The following is a 9,634-nucleotide window of genomic DNA, read 5'->3' on the forward strand; positions in this document are numbered from 1 at the left end:
GTAGAAGAAGCCGGGAACAATTGTTGGTAGAATCAAGCTTAAAGTTATCTGCTTTAAGGCGACTTACAGCATTCGCCATTTTTTTTGGTTGTTGCTGCTGTTGATTTTGATTGAAGTATAAAATGTAAACCTTTTGGGCTGGCAGCAATGGGAAGCAATATGTTTCCGGCGATAAATTTCCCGCCCACCAGGAACAATGTTCATCGACAATGTGTTTATGCAAATGAGGAAAGCATTTTCCCATACCGCACGCGACACCTCGCACGATGCGGCCGCGTTCACCGTGCAGCTTTTGGGCGAAATGAAATCCACTTATCAGGACCGAAAACCACCGACACATCCGGTCGGCAGCTTGCCGCATTAGTTGGGTTCGCCTTTTGTGCGTTCGCGCAATCTTCCGGTCCTGTGGTTGATTTTCACAGCCGGGCGCGAATGATGAGTTTTAGCCGATTGCCGTCGATCCCGGGCGGCAAAGTGACAATCGGATGGCCCCCGTTTGTCGGGTTTCAATTTCACAATTTATAATTACCTTTGCGCGGATCAATTTTGCGGGTCCGAACCACCGGGAACCGGTTCCAGTTGATTCCTGTTCGGTGCTTGCTATTTCAGTGGCCGTTCTCTGGGAGTAATATTTTGGCGAACGTACGGCGCTACACAGAACGCGACACTGTGGCACACAACAATTCCATTTCAATCAAAGTGTGCCGAGCAGGGTGACAAATATTCACGCAACAGTTTGTCGCTGCCTACCGTGCATTGCCCGCAAGGAGATAGAATGTAAGTTTAAATGGTGAAAGATTATAAAAATAAAACCCCCGGCTCGGTTGACTCTCCAGCACCTCCCTGGAGGAGCTGGGTGGCGGCGTTGGAAGCGCGCTGATAAGAGACTCTACATAAATTAAACGGATGGAATTTAATTTGCAACTTGCGGCGCACACACACACATTGCGCAGGATTTTCAATTTGAATATGAATGAGCTCTGCAAATTGTGTCGATTGGCGGGCTGGGACTGCTCGGGAACGAGATTGTGCTGGGAAGAACCGTTCAAGATGAAGCAGACCTCACCACGTCACCATGCCACCTGTGGTCACCTCGTTCCACGGCAGTTTAATGCGAACGCGAACAATGTCGCCAAAACCAAATGCGTGCTGTTGAATCGGTGATTTGAGGTTAGCTCCAGTTGCACCGTATTACAGCGTCTAACAATCTTCGATTTCTGGCAGGTCGGTCTAGGACCCCTTTTTTTGCTTGCTGGTAACCTCACACAGTTGTTTGGGTTGGATTGCTCGCCTTAACTTCGGCGCATCCCGGTTGCATCCCGGCCCACCCGTCCCCGTGCCCGAGTGACACACACGTACCGCGGGCCCGAGGGATGTCCCGAGCGGCTGGAAAAGCTGGAAGGAAACGCATATAATCCTTTGTTTGTTCAGATTTTGTTGCAACCGCCTGCCCGAGCCCGAGGAACGAATGAGAGCCACAATGCACGGATTTCGGCGCATTGCAGCGAGTAATCGAGAATCCCCGTCGGGACCCGTCGCTTGTAAGGGGCGCTGTTCTGGCAAATGTTTTATCAGGCTCGGTTGGGTTCGGGAGACAAAGAAGCAACCGATTAAACCAACACCCTCATTGTCCTCCCTAATCGCACACACCCGACAGGGTAGTACAATGCGTGCAGCAACAGTAGTATGATAGTAAAGCGTGCCATCTTTGTTTCACCCACCGAAACTTGACAGACGACCAATTTCGTGACCTGCAATTCGTGCCAGCCGCAGTATGGAGCAAACACTAGTCGGAGTGGGGAAAACAATGATCAGAATGGCACTCAATCGTTTCGCCTATCACCGTTTCGGAATGAATATTCACACCAGGATACACAGCTACAGTACACAACGGGGCTCTAATTCGTAGCCCTACATTCGACTGCTGTAGGGGAGATATTATTTACGAGGCTTTGAGTATCGAGCAGTATTTTGCGACTTGCTGCTGTTGTGCTTCTCAAACACGGCCACCCGCTTCATAACGCTACTTGCGAACTTGTCTATCTGTTTGCTAAAGTCAGCAATTGGTATCTCGTGGTCAATGCGGAACTGTAGCTCCTGGTTCAGAAAAAGGGCGGTTTGACAAAATTGGGTACATTGCTCGAAGTCATGCATTTCCTCCAAACGACAAATGCCGTCCATCGCCACCTCCAACCGGCCTTGCATAAGCGTTGATAAATAAAATTCGCTATCCATTTTCCGCAGTTTTCAGGGCGTGCGTGTTTAACCTAAAATTGAGGTTAGGAGTGAGCATGGTAACAATACCTGCAATTGGTACAATGATTGCTGGGTTAAACGTTAGCGATTACTCACGATTCAATTTCTTAAGCGTGCGAATAGAAACACGGCAGTCGCTGGAGAAAGTGGCCACTGAAATCGCTGGTCTGCTCGGAAGTAAGTTCTAACGAGTGTTGGGGCAGCAATTACTATGGCGGCAACAGTTTCAATGTTCTTTTGCACTCTGGTAGCCGACGCCAAGGTAACCAAGGTGTATGCAACGCAGCTGACAGGTAGGCGATCGCACAGGTTAGCATCGGGAGTTGAGGAGTTGATGCATGCACGGGAGAAGTTAGCTGACGGGGTTCAAATTTATCGGTTAAAAAGGCGGTATCGAAGATGAAGTGACGGGAATGGTCGAAAAGGTAAAAAACTTTGATGCTAATCTTATATGACTGCTGGAATTTGAAACCGAAACTCACCTGCACACTACGGGCACGCAGATCGAGATTCCCTTCTTTGATGGACAGCCCGTTGTAGAAGGAACGTAAAAACTAATGAGACGTTGCAGTCCCAAATCCCAGCATTCCACCCAAGCCAAATCTTGAACATATGTTTAAGATACAACACGCTTGACACTGTCAAAACAGCGAAACAAAAAAAAAACTATCCATTTGTCACCGCTTCCGTGCATGGGTGCGGAAAACCGACGACGACTCCTCTCTATGTAACACACGCATCATCGGGGCTACTACGTACATACGTACCCCCAGGTCTTGATGGCGATGTGCCCCCCCCCGATGTGGCAGGCGAGCAGCGATCATTTGTCTTTCCTTCCGCCGGTGACCGCCAGCGTGGTTTTGCTGGCTGGATTTGACAAGTCGTCTCGAAGCAATTCCCTTGAGTATCGCGCCTTGCCCCTCTGGTGATTAGTGTTGGCGGAGTGAGGGCGTTCCCGGGTGGAAATTATTGTTTTTCTTACTTACCATACAGACGGATGCGCGGGTTTTATGCCGTTTGCGTACGTGTGCTCCTCTTCCGTTCGAGTGTGAACCATTACGAGCCCTAATGCGTTATGAGTTATCATATTCATGACGAACGCCGCGATTCTCCGCACATGCTTAATGGGTGTTTTCGTAAAACGAGGCTGGAAAAATGGAAGCAAAGATGATCGTTTTGGTAGGTCGACGTTTTACTACGTCAGGATTTGTTTAGCTAGTTGTTGAGCTAGTAAAGCTTTGTTTCAATTTTAATTTGTTTGTTCCTTCACTTAATATATTTGAGATTTTTGCTTCATGCTGTAGTTTGCTAACCAGTTTTTACCAACACTGGCGAACGTGTTTTAACGTCCTCCGATCACCTCAGGATTGGATTTTGAGTGGGAACCGATACGTGTGAGGATGCTGACAAAATTTGTTGTACGATCGCAGCTAAAGGATGTTAAGGTATGGACCGTTTCGAATAAGGATTTTGTATAATAATTGCTCTGAGACAGTGACGGGATTAACTGGGAACGCTAGGATAGCGAGCGACCTTGTCTAAGGCGTCTATCAAGAGTCCTTGTAGTCGAATGGGGTCGTGATAGATCTTATAGTCGTAGAAGCTTCGTCGAACCAGGAGTAAAAAGGTCCAAGAGTGCCATGCAATCTCCAAGATACAGCGGATGGCCGAATCCACTGTTCCCAATCAACTTATGTACTTATTGCTCTGTTCATAGCGCAAAATCGTAACAGAAAAACTGATTTAGTAAGAAACGTTTGCAAAAACATTGGTGTACAAACTTCCACCGAAGGCGTCCCACTCCGAGATGTCCAAACCGTCTCACCCAATATTGTATCCTCGTTCCTGACACACTCACCCTAGGCACTATGTCCACCGCAGGCTGCAGGATATCGCCATTTTGATTCATGGTTCCAGCGCGACTCCCGAACTGCGTGCAGGCGGTCGGCAGGCAGACAGACAGGCGGTAAAAGTAAACAAATGTCGAATATTTTGATTGACACTTCTTGCCGCCAACGGTCTATTAGTTGCGCCGGAACCGAAGTCCATATCCTTTTAACGTTTTTATTGCCACGAGGGACGCACACGCCCTTCTCACGCTAGTTTTGCGGTGGGCTAGTTGGCTGTTTGGTTCATTTGTTACGACGGAGAAGATTGAGTCGTCCCCCTTTGGTATGCTTTTTGGCCGACGGAAAAAAAACTCCGGAAAACCACCGCGACTATGCGCCGATGAGGTGAAAATCCACCCAACCGCGATGGCGTCCACCACGATGGCACCGGTCGATCGGCGCACAGTTCGCTGCCACTTTCTCGCATGCTAATTAAAAACAATATTTTTATGATTATAATATCGGGTTAAATTGGCAATGTGTTTGGTGAGTAAATAGTCCATTAACCACAATCACCATACTTGCCGAACGGGAACATCCGGTTGGGGTCCGGGTAGGCAGAGAGGGGCGATTGCCGAGTGCGGGAATGTTGATCCAGTGTGTGTGTGGGAGAGAGAGAGAGTTAGAAGAGACGACAGAAGAACTGCAAATCCTCCACGTGCAGCGGCACGGTGGATAAGGCAAAAACAAACGTATCAAGATGATAAGACGATTGAAATTTGTTCCGAGCCTTGGAGACCCTCCCCCCCCGCCCCCTCCCCGTGGAAGGCAGCATGGTATTCCGTGTTCTGGCGTTGAATAAATATCCTTTTCTTTTGCAGGTCCATCTTAACCAACAGGCATCCGATGTCGATTCGTCGATCGTGTCCTGCGCACGGTACACGGTGAACGGTGGGCGCCATTGGGAGACATAACGTTGCTCGCTCACTCTTTCTCTCCTACTCTCTCTCTCTCTCTCGCTGTGTTCTCTGCAAACAAAAAGGCTGATGATTATTGAGCCACACGCAAATGCACACCGTCCCGGGGTCTGGTGTTGGCTTTCGATTAAGATTGTAAATATTTTCAGTTTAAACATCGTCGAGACGTCAAAAGCTTCTGGACGGGGACGTCTTACGGTAAGCTGGCGAGGAAGCTGCGGAACGTGTGCTGATTCCGTCGGACCCTTTTTTGCTGTATCCTGTTTCCTTCTTTCCAACCACACACACACACACACACACAGAAAACCTCCGTTTAAACATTCATATTCAATAGCCGTATATCAATCGTTGGGTGAAAACACTAGCGGTCTGCTGGACCTCCGTAGCGAGCGCCACGATTTTACGCCCTTCTATGGAAAAACATATCTCGAAAGGTTTTATACGAAGCTTAAAAACACGTGCATCAAACTTTTTTTTTTTTGGAATTCAATGTCTAAAAGTGCAGAGCAAAGGTAGAGTTCACACAGGCGTGCTGTTCCGTGGAAACTCACTCACTAGAAATCCGAGTTCCCGGATTTCTGTTTCCTCGGAGCCAGCCACAGCAGTTGGGGCGATTGGTTCACGAGAAAATCAGCGACTTGTTTACCGGGTCCGGGTACGGTTGATTGGCTCGCTGTCGCGTCGGCAACGTGGATGCCTGTCTGCGGTTCCACGTGCTGACGTGACTTCCGTTCGACGCGCGCGCCACTGTTATCGACTGTTCCTAGGGCGTGTTTTCCGTGAGCATCGCTTTCTCGATTCACTGAGCATCGTGAAGGTGAGGTGAAGCGAGGGACGTTCCGGATATTCTGGAGTTTGGGTATGCGGGCAGACCTATGGAAATTGAATGCGATATATGGTTTAGATTGATGATGATTTCGTCCATTGGGACGATTTATTATCTTTGCCCTCCCCGTTGGAGCATTGGATCCCCGTTGGCAGTGATGCGTTGCCGGCGTCCTGTTTGATTGCGAGGTGATTTAAGCGGAACGATTTTGACTCACAGAATATCCGAGGTTCCGAACTCTTCTTGCCATAATATTCTCGTGTCCGTGAAACTGTTCGCGTGGGAAGCACCGCTACAAGGATAATAGAGAGAGAGAGAGAGAGAGAGAGAGAGAGAGAGAGAGAGAGAGACAGGGAGAGCTCTCCACACCCGGGGCTTTGCCCGGGAGATTCAATTTACCCAAAAACTGATCAGCCATTTCACGCCTCATAATTGGGAATGAGCCCAGCAAGCTAAAAAAAGGGAACATTTTATTGTCTAGATAAGCGCCTTCACCATAGAAAAAGGAAAGGAAGAGAGCAACCAAATCCGAGGCCCAACTATGTGGTGATGGTTCACGGATGAGCAACGGAGGACAGGATTATCCGCGCCGGCGAACAATCCATCCAGGAACGCACACCGCTCGCATCGATCGTGCCGAGAAGAAAGCGCTAGAGCTACAAGAGATATGTTTTCGCAACAGCTATTGCAAGGATTTCGGCCAAAGAAGTAAGCTGCTCACCGAAAAGAAATAATAACACAACAATTGGGTGCATCGACACATTGACAAAGAAAGCGAAAACAGCCCGCACACACAAAACAAAATTGAAACCAAATGGCAAGGAACAGCAGAAGAAATAAAGAACTCCCCCGGAGCACATCAGATGGGAAAACATTGCCAGTATTGCGCACGCATCGCAACAAAACTGCTCGTTCAGCTTTATTCGTCTGTCAGATTAACAACAGATCCACACAAAAAAAAACCCCGGAGAATCGCTTCCCCACGTCGACGAGGCGTTGGGCTCAATCGCTCCGGTGCAGGTTTCGGGGGAAGAAGCGAATTGCCGATTATCGATTAAATGTTGCCAACTTCGGTGTTCCCATGGGTTCATCTTTTTGGTCGTGTTTCAGAGCTGACAATCGTTCACTTCGAATAAAAAAAACCGGAACGAACACCCACAAGCGGTCCCGGGGGGTTTTTTCGAGCCACGAATAGACGCAACTCCTGGCACCGGAAAGGTGTGCCTCGGTCTCGGCCATGTTTACGCAGCGAGCACGCGCAATTGACGAATTTTAATTACTTTCGACAACAAATCGAACCCAAAACCGAATGGCGAACTGTTTGCTTACTGGCACGGGCCGGACACTGCCTGGCGGCGTTGGAGAAATTGCTGGCGATGCCAGGAATGAAGCGGTACAGAAGGACTTTAGGAATGATTTAACTGGAGCAGTTATTGAGTGAGTTATCAAGACTATTAAATCCCTCAAATCACACACACAGAACTATCTCGAACTTCAATTCTCGCAATGTCCCTATCGAGCCGTCGGTGCTCACGGTGCGTAGAGCTCTACCATTTGGCTACCAACTCACCCGGAAACTGTAGCCTTTTCGGCACCGCACACCGGAGGGACCACGCTGCCAAAACCCCCGTTTTGGTTAACCGCTACGGAACCGAACGGCTCGTCGGGCCTGTCCTTGCGGTTGAAAATTGCCAACTGTCGTCGTTTCACCCTTCGGAAGTTTACCCTCTCCCGGTGTTCGGTGACGGCTGGCACCCCGAGCACCCAGCGGCAGAGGCGGACGGTAACGCGTTTTTCCGTACCGTTTTCGGAACTAAGTTCCTTAGAATAACAAAGCCACACAAAATTTCATCTAAAATAACAGAAACTTTTAAGTAGCAGAAATTGTTTTTACAGACTGCGTGTTATACGGTCCCCGGGTCTCACTTGAACCCTGTGGCCACCATCAGCGCCATTCCGTTCCGGAGATAGAGAGCGAATGTGTGTGTGTGTGTGTGTGTGTGGTTCGGGGCGATTTGGCATACGATGTTGTAGACGGTGGCTGCGCTTGCCGTTCGCCTTTTTTTTCTGTGGGCTTTAGGAGGTTTTTTGGAAGTCTTTTTTTTGGTGAATGTGTTCCCAGTATTGTTCGGCAAACTTTATGGCAAGAGGGAAAAGAGAAAAGAGATTTTTGTTGGGGAAATTTTCAGCAGAGAATCATTATATCCCTTGATTGGGACGTTTTTCCTGGAAAGAGCTGAAGGTTACTGTTATATCATGGAAGGTACTTAAAATCTAGTTAACAGTGACATCGGTGACGTTTGCTCACATAGTAATGCAGTTCACGTTTGTGCGCCCGTTTACACTGTCAAGTTCATTTCGCCCCGCTAACGTCACAGTGATCATCGTTGCCTGATCGGCTAGAGGGCCTACAAAAGGCAGCAGATAAGGCAGCAGATGTGTGAGCAGGCCAGCTAGTAGCGGGTTTTTGTCAACAGACAGGCACGGCCAAATGCTTGGGCCACTTGACAGATGCTGGAGAAAATCGAAAAATACTCTTAACGCTTTGCCGGAACGGACTCACAATGGGCCACACTCTGCCGTGTCCACCCGTACCAGGGCAGCCGATGATTGGCAACCGCTTGAAGTTGATTGAAAAGAAAACACTAGAACCATAATTACTGGTGTTGGATGGCACACCGGACCAGCCAGGGCATCCATCTGCACGCGTGGCTGCGGAGATAGGAATCGAATGAAAAAGAGAAGGCAAAGTGGCCAGTTCGAGTGGATTACAGATGGGGCGTTCTTCCCGCCAGAGGTGAGATCTTGACGCAAACTCGAGCAAATATTCGACGCTTCTAGTTAATGGGGAATCTCTTCTCTTCCTGGTCCGCTAAATTGGAGGCGGTTTTTTTTGTTGTTGTGTCTCGTGATATTCAAAAGAGAGTGTCTCGACTGTTTACATAGAAGCAATACTAGTTTGTGACATTCGAAACACGCAGAGCTAGCGTTTTGGTTTGAGGTATCGTTGAAGACCTCACCGGGACGGTAAACAGACAGTAAATTACGTCCCCAAATCCGAACAAGATGTTACTCAGAATTTCTGTCCATCAGTGCGTTTCGATGCGTTCGTTCGGCAACATTCCCGTTTGACTGATATAATTTTCCATCTGTCAAACAAACGCCCGTTTCCGTGGCCGTATCGTAGCCCTGTCGCCCTGTCCGTCCGTCCGTCGAATCCGGTACATGTGGTTGAGTTTTTTACTGTCGCCCATCGCACCCATTTGCTGACTAATTTTGCTGTCGAGTACGAGATTTTCGAGAGGTTTTTACTGATGGAAGAAGCACAGGAAACCCCTTTCGGAGTCGATAGAGACTCTGACGTGCCCCTCCAGTGACAGGCGTCTAGTGATCGTACGAATCGACCAGGAGATCGATCAGTGTTGACGAGAGCGTTCACTCGCTCGCCAAGGGACGAACGTCACATTAGACGTGGGCCTCGGAGCACACACACACACGCGCATATGGTCCATATGGGACGCCGAGCTGATCCGTGGTCGACCATTTTCGGGTGGAAAAGGGCAACTCGGGCAACTCGGGCTTTGCTTGACGGGCCCGTGACAACCTACCGCAGCGAGTGCATTAAAATGCATCTTCTCTGTGTGTCGGGGTTTTCTGAGTTCTGAGGAAGGTCGGCCGGGTGTGCCGGGGCCCAACTTCCGACAAACGTGCCATCATGTCTGGCAGTACTTTGGGCTGGCTGGGTG

General features: G+C 49.0%; 1 long non-coding RNA gene across 1 annotated transcript; it reads right to left on the minus strand.

Moving 5' to 3' along the window:
* Window positions 1–1,897: 1,897 nt before the first annotated feature.
* On the minus strand, window positions 1,898–3,034 carry LOC118510400. Its single transcript, XR_004906001.1, has 3 exons — window positions 2,739–3,034; window positions 2,353–2,612; window positions 1,898–2,267 (listed from the first exon to the last, which is right to left on the minus strand). It is a non-coding gene; the product is annotated as an uncharacterized LOC118510400 (long non-coding RNA).
* Between the last annotated feature and the right edge of the window lie 6,600 nt (window positions 3,035–9,634).

The sequence above is a fragment of the Anopheles stephensi genome, chromosome 3, assembly GCF_013141755.1.
Source record: "Anopheles stephensi strain Indian chromosome 3, UCI_ANSTEP_V1.0, whole genome shotgun sequence".
NCBI lineage: Eukaryota > Metazoa > Arthropoda > Insecta > Diptera > Culicidae > Anopheles > Anopheles stephensi.